General features: G+C 40.7%; 1 protein-coding gene and 1 long non-coding RNA gene across 5 annotated transcripts in view; one reads left to right on the forward strand and one right to left on the reverse strand.

Annotated features, from left to right (window-relative positions):
• The window catches only part of GNAL (G protein subunit alpha L), a 180,881-nt gene that overhangs the window by 20,214 nt on the left and 136,667 nt on the right, over positions 1 to 24,000 (reverse strand). The gene's annotated exons all lie outside the window — the stretch shown is intronic.
• LOC132333094 (uncharacterized) lies at positions 1,229 to 8,861 on the forward strand. Its single transcript, XR_009488060.1, has 4 exons — positions 1,229 to 1,306; positions 2,765 to 2,871; positions 4,409 to 4,567; positions 8,576 to 8,861. It is a non-coding gene; the product is annotated as an uncharacterized LOC132333094 (long non-coding RNA).

Consider the following 24,000-nt stretch of genomic DNA (forward strand, 5'->3'; position numbering starts at 1 on the left):
CTCTTTAAAAGGAAAAAGTATTGTGGAAAACCTTTAAGGTTTTAAGTTCTTAGAGTGAAGAATCTCAAAACTATCTTCAGGTAAGTTGTGGGGTCAGCAAACCTTTACAATTCAGATGGACTATTAAGAGCTTTGCAAACATCTCAGCTAGGCTCAAGTAACTATATATGTATGTATGTATGTATGTATGTATGTATGTATGTATGTATGTATATGTAACCATCCAGCACCAGGACTTTTAATTCCACTCTCCTTGGATATGAAGTCACAGGTGAGGCAGGTGCTTCACAAGAAAAACACACACCCCAAGTCTCTAGGGAGGTGAAATGGAAAAGACTTTTTTGTTTTTAGTTTCTGCTGCAGTTCTCAGGGCCAACATCAATATTGCACTATTTTCCCCCCTTCCCCCCCAGCCCCTCTATATACATATTTTAATCAGCTAAGCCATTACAATCCTGTTAATTTTTCAGAAACATTTGAAATGGGAAACTGCAGATTTCTGTTTTCGAGAACACCTGAACACCTTAGGCTCTCAGGTTGGGCTTCAAGCAAACTCACACTATTCTGATGTATTTCTAGGTAACTGAGAAACATAATGAAAACAGCCTCCAGTAATATTCTAACCCCTAAAGGATTCATTTTCCCAAGTCATTTGCTGAAAATATCAGTAGAAATCCCTCGGAAGGCTTGGCAAAATTTAGTGGTTAACCATTTTCCTGCTGAATTTAAATTTTCACTATATTTTAAATACAGCTTCCATGTGCTACAGGAGCACTACCTTTCTTTCCTTCCACAGCACTCTGCAGCCACTTCCCACCAGGAGCCAGCATTCGTGAGAGGGCACAGCAGGGCAGAGGGAAGAGGGAGAACCAGAGCTGTTTGGGATCCGCCCTGGCTCACGGGTGCTGTGCCCCAGTTTTGAATCACCAGTTGCCGCAGTGATGGAACAGAACACCCAAAACAGACACGCGAGTGCTGAAGATGCTGCTGGAACAGAGCGCTGCCTCCAGCAGGGTTGGGAACCCACGGATGGCTGTGCCTGTCACACGGCTTTGGCACCTGCTCCATGCCCTGTGCGCTCGCGGCCGTACGAAGGCTCCGTTTCACCGTGATCCCGCTCCCCGCGTCCCTCCAGCCGCGGTGACACGGCCGGTGGCGGGGGTGACAGCCGGCAGGGGGCGCTCTCTGCCCGGCTCCCGCTCCTTTCCTTTTCCTTCCCTTCCCTGCCCACCCCTTCCCCGGAGCGTGTCCGCAGGCGGAGGGAGGCTCTGCTGGGTCTCGCCCTGAGGTTTTTGCTCGAGCACAGGTAAAACAAGAATTTAGCAAAGATCTCCTGATTTTACCTTGCTCATCCCCTTTTTCACTTTTCACTCCCGTACTTGCCCATGGCCCGCCAGCCTCCCAGCAGAGCTCATGCTGCGCTGCCCGGGGCTGGCAAAGGGCTGCGTGGGGATGACCAGAAACCGGTGGGATTTATCTACAGATACGCACTTTCACCCATCCGCACCTCCCAGCTCGCCAGCAAGGAGAGCCTGCTGTGTCAGGAGATGAAAAGGTTAAACAGGATGCCAAGAGGGAGAGCAAAGTACAGTCATGCCTGAAAACCGCCTGCGCCTTTTCCGCCCAGGGAAGCTTGAGGATCTGTGGTTCAAAGCATCTGCCCAGCCCTCTGCTCGGCCAGGGGGGATGCAGTGGCTGGAGCCGGGTCACCACCAGCCTGCTGGGGACCACGGACAAGTGAGAGGATTGTATAGCCTTTAGAAAAGCCATGTATTTCCCTACAGCAGCAAAACCCACTGTGCTTGCTCCAGAGGGAGAGGGGCAACAAGACTGGGAGGGTCTCAGGCCACCGATGATGACCTGTCCTGGACACCCAAATTTGGCACAAAAGCATGACTGGGAGTGTGTAACCTGTCCCGCTTTGTCACTGGCCACAGCTGCTGCCAGCTGTGGCCCCAGCCACCATGAAGTCATCAAGAGCACTGCTGTCATGAGAGGCTGTGCTGGTACCAGCAATCAATGCTCCCTCGCCATCACACAAAGCAGGAGAAGTCCAGTTTGAACCCTTTTAACTGATGGCAGCTTTGGCCAAGACACTAAGAGCAAAGACAGATGATGACGGCTGCAACCAAGGGCTCATACACCATTCATCAGGCAACCTTCTCCTGCAAGGAGCCAGACTGCTGGTGGCAACTGGGGGCATATTTGGTGAGGAGACAGAAAGATGGCCAAAACCTGGCCATCCTGGTCTATGGGTTTTCTGTGGTAGTTCTCCTGTACTATGGGTTTGGTTAAGGGAGTTTCCTAGCAGACATCCATTTCAAACTCACTTTCTCCAACGCTAAGCACGTACTGCAGAACATCTCTACGCTTCACAGGCTTTGGTATGTGTCCAGCTATTAACCTAAACAAATGCGCAAAGAGTTCAATTGCATTAAATGTTTCAGATATATGAGTAATACCCCCCTTTTGTTTAATAAGAACAATCTCACTTTTAACTGAAAATACATGAACTAAACTAAAAACTGAATAAACAGTATGACTTCCATAACTGCTTGCCCCCACTGGTTCCCTAAATTTGTTAAGAAGCAGTGCAAATTTTGGGAAATGCATTTCTTCCTTCTAAATTTAGCAAACTAACCACTTCTTGGCTTAGCAGATGTTTTTGCTTTCCGAGCGAGAGGCCTATGGGGATCATCATTAACCCTCTTCTTAACATAAACACTGACTAAGACTTAAATCTGGAAAACTGTCATTCACACAGAAAGGTTAACAGGCTCCAGCAGAAATGAGACTCATCATCTGCAACTTCTGCCACATGGGATCTCAGAGAACAGGGAAGATGACAGGCAAAGAGAAAAAACAAGAAAGGTAATTTATTTACTTATTTTAAAAGGGACATTATTTTTCTACTGCGTGTGTTCAGACGTTTTATTCCCAGGGGTGCAACTGGTGGAGCCACTGCAAAACAGAGGCTAAGAATGAAGCACTGATAAAATCTGAAGCTTAGACTGGCACATGTAGACCCTCCTTCTGACCAGCCTGAATCCACTAAATTCAGTGTATCTTCTTCTTCCTTGTGAGTGGATAATCCTAGGCAGACAATCGTTATGTGCATATTGATACACCATGGAGTGTTTATACAGGTTGGAGTTCTGCAATGTAAAGGCTACACGGAGCACATTCTGCAGTCCTAAGTGCAATTTTGAATAGAGGACCCAAAGATAAAAACCTGAAAACAGAAAGCTCATATTGTGGTATCCAGAGAGATCTGGATCCTGACTGCTTTGTGCGCTCATGTATGGCAGATTAGGATCTCTTTATCCACTGTCTGAATGAAACAACTGTTTAGCATCTTCCAGCAACTACACAGACTGGTGGCTGGAAGGGAAGCTGACAATACCTGAAACATCAGATGAGGCACGTGGGCAGAATGCAGCTGTCCCATCAGGACCTGCAAAAATGTCCCTTTTGACAGAATAACAGATCAAAACACTGGGTTTATGTCCCACTAACTAAAGCGCATAGAAGACCTCATCTCCCTCTCTTCTAGTGAACTCTTCAAAAAGGACTTGGACTTTTATGCTCAGGAAAGCTGAGCTGTGGTAAAAAGCCTTGATAATACTCAAAGCTGTAACATGCATCAGGTTTACAAGCACCAGATACGTACCAAAGCATTGCCAGGGGATGTCAAAAGTTAACAAATTGTATTTTCACTGCGTGTTGCAAATAGAGCTTCCCCTGTTGCTTACAAGTTTATCTTGCTATCATAATGGAAAATTACTTCAGTGCAACTTACACATTCTGATTGATGGTTTTGTTTTCAAAAATGGTTGCACTGTAGATATCTTCCTAGTATACACAAATTCACCAAGTACTGTGAGACCTGAAGAATCCAGGTTAGAAACAGCAGTGGTTTTGGAAATTGAAGATCACTTACTCTGGTGGAAGTGGTTTGGAATAATAAATCTGTTATGGTGACTGCCAAAAAGGAAAAACCAGTTTGACTGGAGATTTCTACAAAAGAGAAAGCAGAAAATCCCCTAATGGGAGAAACAAAGGTAAAAAAACCCCCAGACTGAAGAGGAAGTCACGAGAAGTTTGTGTTTACCTGTGGCACCAGCCCAAACTCAGTGCAAGAGAACTTGCTGCCAAAAGTTCTCAGGCCTAAAATCAAGCCAGATGATTCCAAAAAGAGGACGCTAATACTCTCTTGAAAACTCAGATGAAGAACAGTGAATTCTTTAGGGCGGTGAACGCTCCTGGCCAGAAAAAGCACACATGCATGTTTCTTACTGTTTTCAGACCTGTGCATTTTTGCTGACATGTAAATGAAAGGAACAGCATGTTAGAATCCTTAGCAAAACAAGAGTCTTATCTGTTTGCTTTCACCTCTCATCCTTGTCAGGTGTTGACATGGCCAGGAGAATTGACATGGCTGGAGCGCTGGGGTTAAACAGGAGAACGGCAGTAGCATCAAGGATTAACATTTGAATCACAGGATCACAGCTCTCATGAGAATATATTGGAGGCTCCAAGACATAGACAGCATCTCAGGTTTCTACAGGTAACACCCATTTAAGGAATATGAGGGGTCCTAACAACCATCCTACCAGAGAAGCTTTCTGGGATTGCATGTAAAACCTGAAGTATGCCATCAGTGCAAACTAAGGAGACAGAAAAATATTTTTATGGAAAAGTCAGGAAGGCAAGCAGCTTCCTGCACAGTGGAAAAAAGAAACTTTAATGCTGACCTTGCAGAACACCTGGAACAATTTCTTTTACCTTATCGCAGTTGATGAAGTGTGGTGACAGATCATTTCTGTTCCGCACTCCTTAATCCTTGTCCCAACTTTAACAGTGCACTCTTATACCTTTACCTTGTGTGAAGGACATTTTTCACTAAAGGTAAGGTCATGCTGGACACAACTCTGTGTGTAATCCTTTGATGTGCTGGGCTGTTGTGTGGTTCACCAGCTTCTTCTCAGAGTTACTGACATAGGATATTACCTTGTCAACGTTCAAGTCAAAAAAACTTACACAACAGGCCAAGAATCAATGGCTCAGGAGTTAAGGACAGGATGATGAGAATGGACATCCTTCCAGCAGTTCCTGAGCATTTAACCCCCAAAAACCCAACAGAACCACTCCACCCATCATTCAGAGGTAGACCTGCTGTCTTCCCTTTAGCAAAACATAGTGACACAGCAACCGTTCACCTTCAATGGGAAGGACTCAAAGCTTCTTCTTCCCAAACTTGCTCATGCCAGGCATCAGAATTTATTAGGACTTCCCTGATTGTAGTCCAGAGCAGAAGACAGGTTATCCTTCTTATTCCCATGCACAACACACTCCAGAGTTATTAATGAAAAACAGTACCAGGTAAATATCTGTATATGATCATCTGCCTTAAAAATTACCAGGTGAAAGTAATAACATCAAGCAGAGGTCTAACAGTACAGATAAAAATGCTAGACATAACCACTAGAGTCATAAGAAAATTCCAGTATCTTCACAAATGCTGCTGCTGAGGTGTTTTCATTAAATCACCATTGTCCTGCCCTTTTTAGAACAGAATATATTTAACCACAATGTATTCAAGCAACTGGTCACACCACCTACAGCTTGGCTGAGTGATTACCTCGGGTAGCTGGAGGAAGGCATGGAGCTAAAGCAAGAAGATGAATTGTTACTACAAAAATGGAAGGAGAAGAATGCAGTGACTATATCCAACTTGCTAATAATTGGCCTAATTCCATTTAACAGCTATAAGCTATTTAAACAACTCGGTGTTAAAAACTAGCCCAACAACCCTGCTAACTGTACATTTGAGAGGAAGTCACATTAACAACTGCTTACTATTAATAGAGCACTTTGTGAAAAGCGTTCCTAATGCTGCACTCCCTGTAAGTTTCTTTACATTCTCATCAATTTTCCTCGACTTTTACAGTGCACAGTGCATTTGTACTATTGAAACAGCATACAATGAGTTGAGTTTGAGGAATGAGGAAAATAATTATGCAACAACCTGATTATGTCCTGCTTCAAGTTACTTTAAAGATTAAGTTACGCTTCTGTTTTTAATCTCTCTACCCTGTACCCAACAGGTAGTTGTAATTTCTTGTGTCTAGTTTACCAGAAAAGCTAAGGGAGCAAAGGGATCTTGGCTTGTGGCTAACAGAGAATTTGGCACCATGGACAATCCTTGCTGCTCCCGGCACGGCCTCCACACTGAGATGTTGGCTGCCACCATCTATGGCCAGAAGTGGGAGAGCTCAGGAAGGAGGGGGTTGAGCAGCACTGGATATTCTGTGCTGATGCTGCAACATAGCAGCATGGCCCAGCCAGCCTGAGGATCTGCAGGGAGCCACCTGGGAGCCTGGCAGCTGCAGCTCCTTGCAGGATCGTGGCCAACATCACTTCCCCTGAGGGCATGACAGTGCTACTATGAGAACAACTTCGGCCTTTACAGCTGAAAAGTCACCCTGCCACTTCCTGCCACCCTGCTATTGCTTTGTACCATGTTCACATCTACAAGAAAGGGCAGAAACTCGATAAAAGCTACCTTATTGAAAAAAATCCACTGAAGCCAGTTTCAAATCCTGGACTACTTTTAAAACTCCTAAAAACAGGCACCAAGAAAGAAGCTGAACTTCCTAATTTGTCTTCTCCATCCATACAGTTAGTGGAAAAAACGTGGAAGATTTATACAGTAGCAGCTGTAGAAGGTTGAAAAGGAATATACAAATAAGGCATAAATGTCAGAAACCCAAAGCCACATGTCAGTTCAGATCTCAAAATATTATCTTTTCTCTCTTTTTTTCTTTTAAAGAGAAGATTAAAAATACCATTTCCAGCTTGAATGTAACCTGTGGAAATAGAAACCAGGAATCATTTGTTCTCTAAATATGGAACTATCACTCGTGTTTATGCAATGATTTATAGCTGCCTACAGTTATAGGCAGGTCACCCTGCGGTCAGGCTCTGAGGGCAGGTGCAAGTTTTGTATTTTCAGGGAGAAAAGGAGATGCCTTTTTATACTTTTGCTTTTTCTTTCTCACTGGAAACATAAGGATGCCTAAACCAACAAATTCCCTAACAGGTTCCCTTTCCCTCATCAAACTGTGTGTATGACATTGTGGCTCAGACGCTGGGATCTGCTCTAAGCAGGAGGGTGCCCAGCACTCATCCTGAGGGCGAGAACAACTCTTAGATAACCTCTAAGGACCTAAACTGCTTTCACAGAAAGTCTGAATTCAACCAAACTTCTAATAAAGAAGTTCTTGAGGCTCAGGAGAGTTGGGTGCCCTCAGGAAGTGGAGGCGGAAAGATCCAAAGTGGAGTGCAAGGAAGAAGAAGAAGAAACACCTTTATCCTCTGGGACTTTACCCTCTGGAATCTTGGCTCCACAATGAGATGAAACTCTCAATCACACAGAGTTGGACATTTTTCAAACAAGAAATCTGGGAAGCTTCATTAAGTGATACCAGACCTAAATTGCAAAGTTACAGACAAAGCCTCAGCCCTGAGCGAAGGCATATCCTATTGAATAACTGTCTTCGCACAGTACCTAAAAAATTAATTTTTAGATTGACTGTATATTATTTTTAAAAATGGTCTTCCCTCCCCTAAAAAAACCTTTCTTCAAAAGGGCTTTTAATAATAAAGTCCACTGCAATTCAGTGAAAATTAATTAGGGAGTAGACACTGTATTGATATCATCACAGAAACAGAACTAAACCACAAAGTTGCTGTTTGTTTCTTCTACTTCCAATCAAATGTGATTTCTGATTCCAAACACCAGAGCACAGGTATGGCAGCTAAATCTGCAAGCATTTATTTTAATCAAATAAGCACACAGATAATTGCCAATCTTATAATCCCTTCAAATTGTTAGTAACCTCCTTAATTAGATTACACATAATCCAGTCCTAACACCGGCACTACAAATACTGATCTCCCGCTCTTAACAAATGTCTGTACTGCAATGGGGTATCATGCATTAGATGTCAAAGCAATTCCTTTAGAAGAACAGTAACTTTGCTTTGTGGGGCATTACTTCGTTTGGGGGTGCCTTGACAAAAATTTTAAGTAAATCCAAAAAGTACAGGTTTACAACATAACTGTGATATTTTGAAATCAAAAGCCATTTATTACCTCAGCACACACTGATACTTCATCCATTTTGCAAGATGTTTTTTTGAGAAGATCTTAATGCAACTGATTCAAAAAGTGAAAACAAATAATACTCATATTTAAATGAAATGTTTTTGACTATGGTTTCTAAACTTCAGTGTTTTTAAAAGTATTTCTAGTACCTTGAAAATCGTACAACAAATTAAGACATGTAAGTAACAAACAATAACACATCTTTAGGACATATATCTTCATTTATTGGTTACATGTTAGATTTGGGGCTGCTCTGATCTAAATTCAGCTCAAGCACTGCAATGCACTTCTGAGCAGATTTGGTGTCAAAGCATCATGTGGACAAAAGCCAAATTAGAGGAGTGAGAAAATGGGGATGTTTCCAACCTTTCTTAATGCCCTGTGTTTGTGTTTCTCCCCCTCTCAGCACTGAGAAATTGTATGATGGGCTCCACCACCACCCTTTGTGGATGTCCCCGGCCACCTCTGCTCCTCTAGAAAAGACATGGACAGCCCATGCCAGCCGGAAAGAAATGATGACCAAAATTAATCTGGAGCATAATAGATGTGCACTGAAAAACTGCTGACCCTTTCTTCAAAACTGACACCATTTTCAGGGTGAGCATTTTTTTCACAGAAGCTACAAGAAAGAAGGAATTTTAATAACTGTAGAACAAAAGTAGATAAAATAAACAAAAACAAATGGCAAGATATTCTATGTGGCAGTTTTGAGCTTCCCTGCACTTGTTTTTATTATGTAAGAGTGATTACGTATTTTAGATATACAGAAGGACTAAGAAGTTCAGTGCAAGAAAAACTTTGATTCTACCAAGACTCACTCAGAAGCACAGTTTTAAGGATGTCAGTAATCCCACTGATTGCGACAAGACCTTGCAATGCAATGGGAAAGCACTCATGCTTAAAAGATCAGTAATGTGTGCAAAATTCGGGATGTGTGGAGCCTGAATGAAGGTCTTCCCCCTCAAAGCAAATGAAGACCCACTCTTCACTCACTGCAGCCCAACTCTAAACACCACAGTCAGAACTACTGCCCAACACCATGTGACATCACAGCATGACTCTGTACTTAGAAAGTACAGAGGTGGCTTTTTATTCTGGGGAATGATCACAACTGTGTCATTCTCCACAAGTGTAATTATCTTGCTATTAAGAGTAACCTGTAATTTTTCAAAAATCCAGCAGCTTTAGATACAGATTGTTAGCCCTCTCTCATATCTTCCAATGCTTAGCACTGGATAGAATAAATGCAAGAAAAACACCCTACCTAACAGTGGTTGTGCCCACATGTGACCCAAGGGAACCACCAGTGCACAATCCACCACCAGCACTGACAGGCTCCTCTGCAACCTCCATCAAGCCACCAGGATCACGGCAGGTTCCAGCTTTACCTCTTAGTATGGTATATTGTATTTTAAATACTTCTCTTCATTATAATGTGGATGATCCTATGGGGACACTGCAACAAAGACACAGCCTAGGTCAGCGTCCTTCCACTTTCCAGGTGTCTCCCTGGTGACTGCCAGGGGCAGTATCATTTGCCACACCAAACCAGGGGCTGGCCCATAAGCTGAGGGGGCCCCAGGACACTCACTGCTTATACAGCAAGACGTGCACACTGATCTGTTGAAACAACTAGGAAAACCCCATAATTTGCCATCATTAACCCTAACTTGCCTCTTGAGAAGAATAGCCTCACATGTGCTAAGGAAGTTTTGTTAATTATGCATGCAGGATTTGTTTTCCAGTGTAATTGATTTTCTTCCGCAGTTCACCTTAAAATGTCTTCTGTTCTGGCAAGGAGCACAACATCATGCAACACCATGCCCTGCTTAATTACATCAGAAGAACAAGAAAAAGACCAGAAAAGTGAATTAAGTGATAGCATCTCAGCTCTTTACAGCCCTACCCCACCTCTATCCTTTCATAAAGTGTTTTTAAGTTAAATTTGTTTGCTTTGAGAATCTGAATGACTACGGTCTTTAAATGTGACAGAAGAGAGAGGTGTTGGAAGTCCAATGCACTGTGGCATCATAACTTCTATGAAAATGATCAATGTTTTAACATTAAATATGACCTACAATAGTTAAAGAAAGGAATGGAATTAAAGATATAATGAGAAAGCAATGTTTTAACATTAATAAATAAAAATAATACTGCCAAACTACACCCAACTGAGAAAGTGAATTATGACATGACATGAAATACACATGTCGTGTTTTGAGGGAAAAAAATGCATTTCCCATAAACCCACAACCCAACATTTTTAGGCAATCCATATTTTCTGTAACTGTTAATAAACCCATTTACCTCGATGAGTGCCAAATCTAGACAAGATGTCTTTTATTCTGACTATCCCCAGAACACACATTCAAGTGATTGCGACTGCCCCAGGTAGCCACACAGCATGTTTAGAGTTTTATAGATACATACTGATATGCATTTTTATCGGCGTTGAAGAGCTTTGTTCTGTTATTCACATCATCTACTGAGCATCTGAAAGAACATCCCTGAACACAGCAGGACAAAGAAAATTGTGGAAGGAGTAGTTTAGATAGAAATATATCAAAATTGAAACCATGATAGTAAGGAAGGTTTGCTTATTTATAGTACAAAAGAAATTCCATCTGGTCAGGCTGTGGGTTTTTTCTCGTAGAAATTAAACAGGAAATTAATTTCTCCCCTTCCCCCTCTTACAAAGCAAGGCATTTTCACTTATGATGCCAAAAGCTTGACATTTGTAGATTTGTCTGCCATCAGTCATTAATCAGCCTCATACAGTTTATAGGTAGACAGATATTTCCTGACAGATACAGAAAACAGATTTAGAACTGAAGCCGAAAATTATATAAAGACAGATATATAGATACACATCTTAGCACCCTGGAGTACATTTCCAAAAATAAACTAGTCAAATGGTTATCTTCCTAAAAAAGCTGATTGCATAAGCATAATTACACCAAACACAAGTACCTGCACTATCTCTGTGTGTGTTATAAATAGTTCAAAGTTACATTATACAGTCTTATTCTAAAACGCTATTGTTCTAAGTTCATGCCTTCTCTCACAATCCTTTCAAAAAAGGCCCTCAGCTCTCCCCACTAGCTATTTTCTGTCACTGCTGTAGAACTTGTTAGAATCCAAATACACTACTTCCACCTTGCAACCTGCACTCACTCCTGCTGCTAAGAAAGTTGCTCGATCCAAAGAAAAATTCCAGCAGCTAAGAAAGTTGCTTGATCATATCACTCTTTCTCTACTGATGACCAGGATTCCTCTACTTGCTTACAGGGTCTTAATTTTGTAACTCAACAACTTTTTGTCATCTTGGAAAAAACAACTGAGAGAGGTGTGTATTTCAGGGTACAATTTATTCAAGATTCTCTTCAGAGACCTTAAGCTGAGACTTTTGAGAAGGATATTCGGTTGGATCCAAGAACAGAAAAAATCTATTTCACTGCCACGTACTAGATGAGAGAAGCACTATCTGCTGGATGCACACTGAGATTGCTAGGGTTTTTTCCCCCACCTGTCTTACTTTGTGACATAAAATTCCACTTGCTGAATTTGTGCAAAAAGGCCCAAATCTCAGACTAGCAACAAGTAGAAAGTGAGCATAAAAAACACCTGTGAGGGGGGAAGATGGACTGGCATTGCCAAGCATTACCGTGTAACACTGCTCATCAGCATCGACTCAGCACTCAATCACCACTGTGATAACAAAAAATACTTATATTTTGCATTTAAGTGGTTAAATCCATCAGTGATAGGTAGCTGCTTGATAAAAACTTCAGTTTTGATTCATCTATCATTTAAAGGTTAAGACCGTGGGGGCAAACCTCACCCCAAGGAGGAGGCCCTCTGTCAGCAAGAGCAGCTCTGCTGTAGGACACAAGCATGACAACGCTGTGGGAGGGGACCCTTTGCATGATGTTTTGCTGACAGCAAGGGTTTTGTTTAGAAAGAGGATACAGATGAGCTGTAGTTTGTACCCATGATGACAACTCAGAAAATATCACTTCCTCAGCTCCACTTCTGCATGTTGCATATGCAGTAGGTAGTTCTTCCTATACATCATATATAATGAGGAATGTAACAATTAAAAGCAAGCCAGCTGGTATTACTTAAAGTTACTGAAATAACTGATTATTTCTAAGAAAATACACAAAGACTCAAACAATCAGAAGACAATCCACAACAGCAGAAAAACACCTGTATGCCTTACTCAATTATGTTACACAAAACAAGGATATTTCTGCCTTTTGTTGGGTATTTATGACAAAGTTTTTTTGATGTGTAATCTCATAGGGGCAGACATTTTTCTGCCCTGTGTCTAGCTTACGAAACAAGTGTCTACCCATGTTTCAGATACTGGAGGGATTAAGTGATTTCTGAGTGGTCAGGCACTGAAATAGGTTGCCCAGTGAGGTGGGGGAGTCACCACCCCTGGAGGTGTTTAAGAGGTGTCTGGATCCAGCCCTGGGTGATGTGGTTTGGGGTTTTACAGGGGTAGTGTTGGGTTCATGGTTGGACTTGGTGATATTATACGTCTCTTCCAGCCTTGATTATTCTATGAGTCTAGGTAAACATGCAGCTCTGAGCTTATTCTACTCCCAGTGGAATTAATGCAGCAACCTGACCTTCTTTCCTAGAATGAAATCAAGCACACTTTGCAATTTACCTTTGAAGCTCAACAAGGGGTGTGGAGGTTCCTAAATGCATCACGTTTGTAGAACAAGTAAGAAGAGTTTTCCCAATGTGTCAGGAAACATGATTATTAAAATCCAGTATCATTACTTCAAATTATGAGAGTTGAGAATAATGGAGCAAGATGTGGAAATGAAGAAAGAAAAAGAGATAAATATCAAAGAAAAGACCATTTGGATAAGGAAGAGGAAATGCTGATCTAGAGCTTATGAAACTCACATTAGAGAAAAAAAAAAGACACCCACAGGATAGGTGCATAACTATGTATTTGAGAAAATTATACCTCAGACATTATCTTCATGGTGATCCACAGGCATACAGAGAATCACTGCAGACATCTACTGAAATTTAAATTAGCTAGCTCACTTATGGATAGCAGTACATCTGCTATGTCAAGGCTTTAGCACCTGAGCCTTGGATTTTAGAAACATGGCTGTATTTAAGCTTCTTTTTTCTGCACAGGTGCCCAGACTGGTTAGGTTGATGGTAGGCTGGGTGTGTCCACATGGGCTGCAATTGCACATGTAGTCTGTGTCAAAAAGATTCAAAGAGCCTGAAAAGGAGCTGGCAAGAGAAGAAATATGAAAAAAAACCCCTCTGAATTTTGTAAATCAGTGGAAACTTAAGGCTCACGTATAGCAGCTTCTTCACCACAGACTGTGGAACAAGAAAATTACACCTCTTGCAAGCAGTTTACAAATATTATGTCCTTGCAAAGGTTTTGCAACTATATATAATAATGCCAGCTTTGATCTAGTTGTATTTAATTCACTACCTAATTAAAACAGTTCTATCTGCCAAAGTTAATTTAAGCAGTCATATGTTAACCCAGCATAACTTTCAAGAAATCTTCTTCCTTTACAATTATATTGCCGTATGTTAATATGATGGCTTTTAATAGATTTTTTGTTTACATACATGTCATAACTGACCCACTGAAAGATTGTATCCTAGTATCCAAGTAAAGCAGCATCTGTTCTAAGTTCCCCTGTAGCTAGCAGATTCACAGCAACTATTACTCCAACTTGCAATTTTTTGCATCACTAAGAGCTCAGTGCAATTACTTCCTAAGTGTGCCATCACTGCTCTATGCCTCATTCAGTAAAATCTGTTTTATGGGTGTTTTAGTGGCGAGCTGTGCTGTAGAAGCTATAATTTGTGAGCTGGATGTGACGTACGGCCTCACAGGCACACTGATTTATTTATTTTGCTTGCTCCTGATAACACTGAGGTGTGTGTCTGAAAGGCCAGCATGGCATCCAGCGAGCAGGAGATTCCCCACCCTTGCTGCCTGCCTTGGTTTCCTCCCAGGGCTGGGACAGGAAATGCAGTGGTTGCAATACACACAACTGCCAGCCCTCCTAAGCAGTGTCAGCACTGCAAGGCCACTTAGTTTGGCCACAAACATGAAGGTGATTACTGACTTCTGTTTCGGTGTGGCAGATCTGCTGGGAATAAACAGCAAATTTCTTGTTACAGAAAGCACAACATTGTTTGCTAGTATTGGCCGAATCACAATTAGCTCCTGCTCTCCAAATTCTGTTCTTCTGAGACCTACACACCACAAAAGTTCTAGCTGACAACCAACTACTTTCCTGTGATTTACAGTTACTTCAAATCAAAATGTTTTCAGCTAATCTGTGCTCTGAAGTTACAATGGTAGAAGCCATTCTAGCAAAAAGAGGCATGAGAATGCGTTGCAGCTTGCATTTTAAAGAGGAAGAGATGGGTACTGGAATAAGGAGGCAGAGTACCAAAGAAGTTCAGGGGTTTATTCAGAGATATTCATGGCCACATCTTGTTATTGCAGCTTACAGTAAGGCAGTATGGTACACTCAGATTCTCAGTTCATACAGTAACTGTGAATCCTGAGTTCAGCTGGGTGCTCCCTTGGTTTGGCTACAGGCACTTGAAAACCTGGCCTCAGAAAGTCAAAATAAAAAAAAGAGAAATATTAACATCTAAACGAATAGTTTACAAATGCTTGGCTCCAAGTGTTGACTTACTCAAAACGTTCCATGAAAAAAAGACTTAATCATTATTGCATAAATTTAGAGTGCATGAAACATTCTTTAACAATTTCCTGTTTCTACTCTTTGTTTCTTAGCTTTTCCTACTCAACGTTATATTTTATGTTGATTTTTTTTCCCCTGGCTGCAACTTGCCTAAAATAAAAAAATAAACAAAAAAGTACAGCCAGTGGGTCAGATGGGGCTACAGTTCCTCTTTGATATCAAAGTCTACTAAACCCACAATTCCAAGAAGACTCACAGCACCTATACAGGGCTCATGCCATATCTGATGTGCCTAGGAGCCCATATCACTGTTCCTTCCAAACCCAGATGCCAGCTTGAGTGACTCTTCCCCCAGCCCAGGGGGAAAACCCAGGCAGGAGCAGTAGGGAGGTAACAAGAGGGATGTATCGCACTCAAGAGCTCTTTTGTGTCATCGGTGACACAACTGGCTTTGATATTTGCTTGATGTTCCTATTGTACATTAATCTCATCTGACCCTGCTTTGCACAGGCTGCTATTGTACGGAAATCATTTAATTCAGCTTAGGCTGACAACCTTTTCCCTAAGTCCTTTTCCACAGCTATTTGCATTTACTGTAAAGGCAACAATCACTCTCCCATCTCCCACGCTCCTGAAAGAGAAACCCCAACAAACTCAAGCCCTGAAGTCCATTAAAATACATGCACGTGAAGGATCAACAAAGGATGCATCACCTGAACAGGTGGTTTCCAGGAAGAAGGAAGGCAGCTGTTTTTTGTTGTGGTTTTTTTTTTTTTTTTTTAACTATCAAGGGAAATGAAAAATTTCAACACCTTTCTAAACCCTTATAAAAATTGTGCTCAGCTGCTTGAGTAATAATAGGATGATGCTACAGAATGATCATAAGCTTTTATGGCACGGCCTTTGCAAGTGATTCTGAGTAACAGACAAGACAGTCTTTCTTGAAACTACCTAGCTTGTATTTGTGCCTCTGATAGCATGCAGACACATGGAAACCAAAGTAAACTAAGTAGAAGTTAATCTTTGAAAGGTTCACTGAGTATTTACTCAGGTTAATGCATAATTTCTGAGGACAGATGCATTTAATGCAAAAAATCCCACGAAAGAAAAATACTCATTGTGAATGGGAAGCCTCATAGAAGAATAAATCAATACAATTCATGTGTAAGAGTGAAGTATTTGCTCATATTGCTCGTCTGCTTGCTGAAAAACAATATCTTCCAGCTGTGAAGCTGTGCTTTCCCAGCAGGAGTATCCCCTGTGCAGTGGCTCTACAGACAGCTGCATGGGCTTCTGCTACACTCACGTGTCTTCAGACAACGACGACACTCTTGATAAAAGATAAAAAATTACTATACAAAAGAGAAAATTTCTAAATGAAATGCCTAATGGTAAAGACTGCATCGAGTGAGACAATGGGACACCAGGAAACATGGAATTCTTATTAGGCTCCCATGTTTGCAAAATAGGAAAATCTCCTAAGAAACAGAACTGGTGCATTTGCCTCTCGTGTGAGGCTTTGATTTGGGTTCTTTCAGTACCTGAAGCTTGTTTTTCGACAGCGCCCTTGTTTTGTTTACACTGCATTGCTGGGATACTCCCTTTGATTCAGCCTGACACACGTGAAGCTCCGCCAGCTTCTGTTCTGCAGTGCTGCTGCTGCACTAAAAATAGCTTCCGCTTGCTTTGGCTCCACATCTAATTTATGGAAACTCACAGAAAAATAGGCCCCTGTTAGTGGGTGAGCGACGTACGATTCTACAGCGTGTGCTGCTCATCTCACTCGGCCTCCTGAAATGCATCACTGAAAATCCAAAATTTTACCCCACAGTCAATGGTGGGAAGGGGAAAGATGAAAATGCTTAATATGCTAAATTTGTTTATAAGGTGATTTAATGAAAATTTAACTGAAAATGTCAGACAGTTGGACTATGCTGTGTAAAAATGCCTAGAATTTAGAACAGAAATTTGTAGTAGGATTACAAACCTCCTGTTTGCTCTAACAGCTTTCACTTGTTCTATACAAACTACTTTCCAGTGCCATGAAAGTCATAATGTAAATATGCCCTGTAAGAAATGCTGATTTTACAAACTTTGTCACAGAACTCAAGTCTGTGTGAAACATTTTGCATCAACATAAATCTGACATAGAGCTTTCTTGGAAAAAAAAATACAAGTTTATGTTAAAACTCAAAATCAAAGCAAGTTCAACCAAGTGGTTACATCTCTTTCTACAAAAGAATGGGTTTTAATGTTCTAAAGCAAAAATTTTCAGACGTTCATTCACAGTACCACATCTAGGAGTGTCACCAGCTGAGCTGGAGTAAGTTTCAAGGGAAAACGAAATTAGAAACAGGGATGGCAGAAGTCTGGTATCTGTATTAATGCACTGTTTTTTAATGGTTTAAATTTGAAGCACTGAAGTAATCAATAAAAATTCCAAAATTGAAAAGCAAGGCCAGTTTTAAAATTTTTTAGAGTGAGTAATGAAGGCCGTAAGGAAATCAGGACTCACATTTTATTTTAGATATGAACCTTAAGTTAAGGAAAATTCAGATGGCTATCAGCAACTAAAGCAGGGATTTCAAGGCTTTCTCTTGTAAAAACCAGCAAATAAACTATCTGGCTTTGTCCAGTAAGGCTCCCTGAATAAATTTAGCAGGCTGTTTGCAAACTATCAATTTAAGGATTGGTGACTAAACTTTTATCCAAGTAGGGACATTACTGAAGCAACTACCAGGGTTAAAAAGGAATTTTCGTAAGTCTCAAGAGAGGTTATGAGTTATTAACCAAAAATTTCAACAGAATCCTGAAACCAGTTTAGGCTGGCTACTTAGCTGCTTGTGACTTACATGACTAAGTAATGGTTACAGTGAGTCTGTATCAACCTATTTATGCAAAAAATACTGTGCTGTGTTACCATTAGAAAGGTCTTCAATTGAACAGGCAATTATTAACTTCAATAACTCTTTTTAGAAACCATTTTTTTAACATCCTGCTGTGGTGGGGGGAGGAAAGGACAAACATAACCTGTTACACACATACATGTTCAGAAGAAGGGTATAGTCTATGAGAGGAAAGAAAAACAGCACTCTGCAGTGGAGGTTTTATGTGCAACTGTGTGTGATGGAAAGAAGGAGGAAGAAAAAGAGGAAACGGTAGGATTTAATGCTTGCAGGAGTGCAGGAGTGTCATTTTTCTTTCCACCCTAACCACTGAATTCTTTTATTTTCAAGGAGTTCAAACCAGAGCCTTAAAAGCCTTTTTTTTTTTTTTTTTTTTTTTTTTTTTTTTTTTTTTTTTTTTAATCTGGGGTATATAAACATGAAATTCTGTTTACATTCCTTATTATGAACAAGTATTGAAAATGCCTGGTCTACCTCCAACCCCAAATCAGTTTGATAGCATTCAAATCAATGTTTACAGTCTGGCACTTGTTGCCTTTGCAGCCTCAGCTCTGTGCCTCTATGTTGCTGATGGAAGTGAGAAGCACGAAGTCCCACAGCCTTGCAGTGCAATTGCTAGAAAGCAAATGAGAGCTGGGTGTAGATGTGAGATTTTAAGCTTAGGAGAGGAGAGAGAGCAGGGGCAGCCATCCCTCACACCCTGCTCTGCTCATCTCCCCTATCAGCAGCAGGATAACAGCATGTGAATACAAAGCTCGGCCCTGCCTTAATATAATTCTGAACGTTACATAAGTGCTTGATAAACAAAGCAGGCAGCTAGAAATGAGATAATCTAACCATGTGTATATTCAGCTGAATACTCACTTAGATTCCCAGCTCATATGCTGTGACTGTGATAAAGGGCAAGAAAATGGCCATAAATACCAACCTCTAAAGGCATTCTTGGTTCTTTTAGGACAATGTAGTTTTTAACACCATGTGCAAGATAAACATGCCAACATTTTAAATATGGCCAGATTACACTTTTTATTTCCTTTTCCCTCCCCTAATCCTAAGGAGTAAAATGGTTGGCAACACAGGAAGCATTTTCAAACCATTTTCTGGTCTACCCACAGTGACACAGAACAGGTCACATCTTTTACATGCACCTTCAAAAATGTGCTAGAAACTAAATGGTACTTCTTGGCTTTGTGAACTTAATTCCAGGCAATTAGGGTGAAAGATGCATTATCTAAATGTCCCACTGCACAAAATACACGGGCAGCGTTACAGAAGATGCTAGGAAAAACCCCCGACACAATCTGTAATGTACACCTTCCATGGTCTGGTAAGAAACATTTCCAGCAATGTCAATTGCATCTCTTGTCTCACTGATGAATGAAAACAAAAGCATGAGGCCATGAAAAGAAAAGTGAGCCAGTTTCACACTGATAAGCCATGATTGAACTCCGTATGTTTCTAGTCAATTAAAAGCTATTTAAAAAAGACTTTACAAGTACCTTTAAACAAAAGTGCACTGCTCCAGAACAGCAACTAGAAAAGCCATGGAAAGGAAAGAAAGAGTGCATGGAAAGTGCTGATAAAAATCCCTGAACAAAATGAAACAAACCAAGAACCCCAAATGAGAGTTTAAACATTAGCTACACTTCTAGAAATGTTATCTTAGCTGTACTAGAAATATACATCAAAATGCCCACTACTGCTATCTGAAGCTCCCTTCTGTTGGGCCCTCTTCCTTTAGAGCAAACAAAGTTGAAGTAACAGCCAGCTTTCTTCCAACTTCCCCTGTGAACAAGGTCTGCTGGTGGATGTAAGTGGTCAACCACTGCCACCAGTTCTACAAACTTCCACATTTCTCTAATCCTATTCATTGTCTTGCCTTTTTTTACTTTTAAGTGGCTTAACAGCACATGCCAGTATTTTTCGTAACTCCTTGGAGAGGTGCCTGTTACTTCTCACCCATCACCATCTCAGGTCAGACAGGAGGCATTGTCCAAATGCTACACATTTCTTATGAAGTCCAGAAGAAAAAGATGATCCTGATCTTTTATATTTAATACGACTGGATTTGTACTTTCTCAAACGCTACAACTTTTTTAGAACCACAAACCATTTTTGGCAGCCCTGCACTACAAAAAGAGAAGCACATTCTCCCATCTGGCACATAAAACAGTGTTTTTCATGAACAGTGTTTTCAGGGATTTTTTTTTTTTAAATTGGGAAATAAATCTAAATTTTTATGCATGTGTCTGATGTAACTGATGGAAGGAAATTGCTTGCCATCAGATTTATCTTGTAGCTACAAAACATGCCCTGTGGACATCTGGTCATCTGCTGCAGAGTTGGGTTGATGAAGAAAAGGGAAACAGAGACATGTTTAATGATCTCTATCCTTTGGGGCCAGAAAAAGGCTTTATTGACCAATTTTATGCCTTGGTTTATCTCAGGCTCAAGCATGGGAAGAAGCAGAGACAAAACTTATCTATGTATGCAATTCTGAAGGATTGCCAGGGCTCATTTAATCACCTGCACCAGGATGTGTAAGGACCTTCTGAAATTATTTGAAGTTTTCTCAACTGAGAGAATGTAATTTTTTACTCCAACTTTGAGACTGTCAGGGTCCAGTTCCAGAGGAACAAGGACCATTCATCAGAACCAGAAAGTCTGGCAGCAGCTATGACATGGTTAAGAAACTGGCTGCTGCAGCAGATGCACGAGGCAGGCCCAAGGACTTCCCTTTATGTCCCCTTCCAAGTTCACACATTGTAAGCAGTAAAATAAAAGAAAGTCAGTACAGCACGCACAGTGGTAGAGTATCACGCTGTGAGATTAAAAATAAGACAGGGCATATTTGTGAATTACAAATGTTGGCTGGTCCAACTGTGCAACGTGCAATCAGCACTTCCCATAAAGAACTAGTGCTTAATTCAAATATGTTACCATTTATGCTACACCTTTTAGCCCCCAGAAATCATTCTATAAATTATTTGAATTTAATATATCCTTTTAGGAGGACCAGCTACTACACATGCAAAGATCTGCACAGGCAGAACCTCCTAGTATCAGCTGGAAAATCCACATTAAAAATAGCAAGTTTGGTTGAAAATCCAGTGACAACTCTGGAAACTGCTTAAATGTGAACCTTAAATACAAACATGATTTATGCTTGGACTACTCACTGCATGACAAAGAAAACAGCATAAGCCTCACCACTGGAAAACAAGTTTATGTTAAGTGTTATCATTGTTAATTACTTTCCTTCCCAGCTCTATCACACCACAAATTAAATCTGTAGACCTTTTTTTCTAACAGCTTTCTACTACCAACCACAGCAACTAGAAGAAAATACTTATTTTAATACAATGAAGTATTACACATGAAAGTGAATGCCTACACTATTTTTGTTCTTATATCAGAACGGGTTCCCCTATAAAAATCAGAGCCACTCAAGAGAGACTTTTTTAAAGGTCAGATCAAGCAACAGACCTAAAAGAAGACTAAGCCAGCTTAGAAAAGGATATTTCAGAGCTACAAAATAAAGAAAATAATTTGATCTTTAATGATAGACTTTTCAATTATTCTGAAAAGTCCCTTTACATTTTGCAATTCCTCCTTCTCTAACTGAAAGATTTTGCTGCACTGTCTGCAGTAGACAGGACAAACAGCAGAGTGGCTGCACTGGCTGCATGAAGAGAGATTGCAGTGGGGCTGCTCCCCTGCTAAGAATGCAAAAAGTCATCCCAGCCTGCGGTTGGAGGAGATTACTGAGTATGTTTCTCCAAGCCTTTCTGGAAAACTCTCTCCGGAAGAGCTCTGTATCAATGCAGCCATGTTGATTAAGGGTGTGACTCTTCTCACGCTCCTCTTCTGATAAAGCCTCAGAGAAGGCCAAGCCCTTCTGTAGGGCACCCAGGTGCCTTTCTCTAAGTCCACCCAGGTCTATTGCTTTGCATGCCTAAAATGGCCAGGTGGCAGATGAAACTGTAATACAGTTTAATCAGCAGGAAACTAAATAGCATATATAATCTTAGCAGTTAATCCTACAGGAGGACACTCCACTCAAACACTGCCTACCTGCACTGTATTTACTAAAAAAAGAGATGCTTTCCTGTATCTTTTCTAAATGCAATAACCACAGATTACACTGTGTTATCCATTTTAGAGACAAATTATTGCATTTAACAATTCAGAACCCCGAATGGTCACTTTCTCCCTAGGCTGCTAGATCACTGGAAATCCAAACAGCTCCTGCATGAACTCTTCTAACTGATACGATGGATACACTGGTCTACTGCCTTCACTGATGCTTCTGAAATGCTTCTGAACTAACTACCAGGCAACCTTCTGAAGATAATATTTTTTGGCAAGTTGAACTCATGTGGGTGCTTTCTTATCATCTAGCTTGGCTCCTCTAGCATCCTCCATGGAAAATACTCTTTCTGTTAAGAGAAGCATCTGACATTTGGATGGGCGTATTATGTTTGTTTTACAGAGTCTAAAGCAAATATCCCTCAAAGCCATTACTGGAAAATATCTACATAAATATCTACATTGTTCCCGACAGTTCTACAAGCATTAATGCTGGTCATAGACTTCCCACATTTAAAAGCTCTTTGGTGTCTGCATTTCACAATGAACAACTCAGGCTTTGTCTACATTTAGCACACAGTAAAAACACACTGACTACTGAACACAGTTTTACTGTTATTACAGATAGGGAAAATAGTTCTTAATGACGTTTGAATTGGTCACATTTTACACACTGGTTCTTATGCACATGAAAGACAAAACTGTGAGCTATATCCTTTCCAACATGGTGTATTTTGTCAGAGTGGACAGAGAATTGAGCTGCTTAGGGAAGAATGCTCCTCAATCACTTTCTAAATTTTCCTCTGCTGTTTAGACAATCTCTGCATCACAGATTAGATAAAATGGTTATGCTGCTTTACTTCTGTCCTTAATTCTAATGTAAATATTTTCCTAAAAACTTGAAAACATCTGCAATATTAAAAAAAAATTACAAAATACTTAATTTATAAAGTGGAGCGAAAAGATATTGGCTGCATTTATTTTACTTTTACTAAATCTGACTATTAGGATTCACATCCCAGCTCTTACAAACTTTTAATTTGCTCTCATGTAAAATTGTAGTGAAATGGAGCAGAGTTCATTTGATGTGCTGTACAGTGAGAACTGAGGAGGACCAGACCTGTATCTGTACCACACCAAACACCAGGAAGTATTGAAGCTCTCCTGATATTTTCTAGACAGAATAATGATGTCCTCGGCAAAGAGAGGCACCAGCAATTACTTCACTGCAAACAGAAAGACAACTGATATCTATGACTGCACTGTACTGAAAAAGCCTATGACTCCTCCACGCTAACCTTTAATATCAAACAGAGTAACAGCTTTTACAAGCTCTTAAGAAAGGCACTACCCTTTTTATTTTCACAGATAGCTGAACTGAAAGACATGTATAAAATACCCAAGGTCAAACCAGGTAATGCACTCTTGATTAAAGCTACATTTCAAAGCTCTTCTTCCTGATCTAGTTTGCCCTTTTGCTTCTCCTGTGTAAATAAGGAAGACAAAAGTCATAAGAAACTGAAGTAATGCATAACAGATACCACAAATCAGCATGATACATGATTACAGCCTGCTGTGAGCAGCTCACAAATTGAGGAGAATTCAAACAATAGCACATGTTCTGTGATTTGGACATTGAGAATTCCCTTGACTCCTTTTCCTGTGAGCAAGCCATTGAGAAACACTGACATTTGGTCAATAAAAAACACACCAGGAGAACACTGACTGCTCAATACAACTGCCATTGTGGTTTTCCTAGCTGTAAACTGATTCCTCCCCCTTCATCTCCACTGCTGATTCGTCACAGCTCCTTTAACCAGTGCTGACAACAGGCCATTCACATCACTGCATTGTATCACATGCAGAGTTTCAGACTCATCCTTAGAAAGGCATCTAACTGTATCTCAAACAACCAAACAGAAAAATAGAAAGCAACATGCCATAATTTGCAAAGGACAGTGAGCAGGGGGTAAAGAAAAATCCAAACAAACAAAAGAGGATGAATGCTTTCAGTTTAGTCGCATTCTTTAAATAGAACAGAATATTACTAATGGAAGAGCCGAAAGATCCCCACACCTATACACTTTCACTAACTGGGCTTAGGAATAAGTCTGCTG

The sequence above is a fragment of the Haemorhous mexicanus genome, chromosome 1, assembly GCF_027477595.1.
Source record: "Haemorhous mexicanus isolate bHaeMex1 chromosome 1, bHaeMex1.pri, whole genome shotgun sequence".
In the NCBI taxonomy this organism is placed as follows: Eukaryota; Metazoa; Chordata; class Aves; order Passeriformes; family Fringillidae; genus Haemorhous; species Haemorhous mexicanus.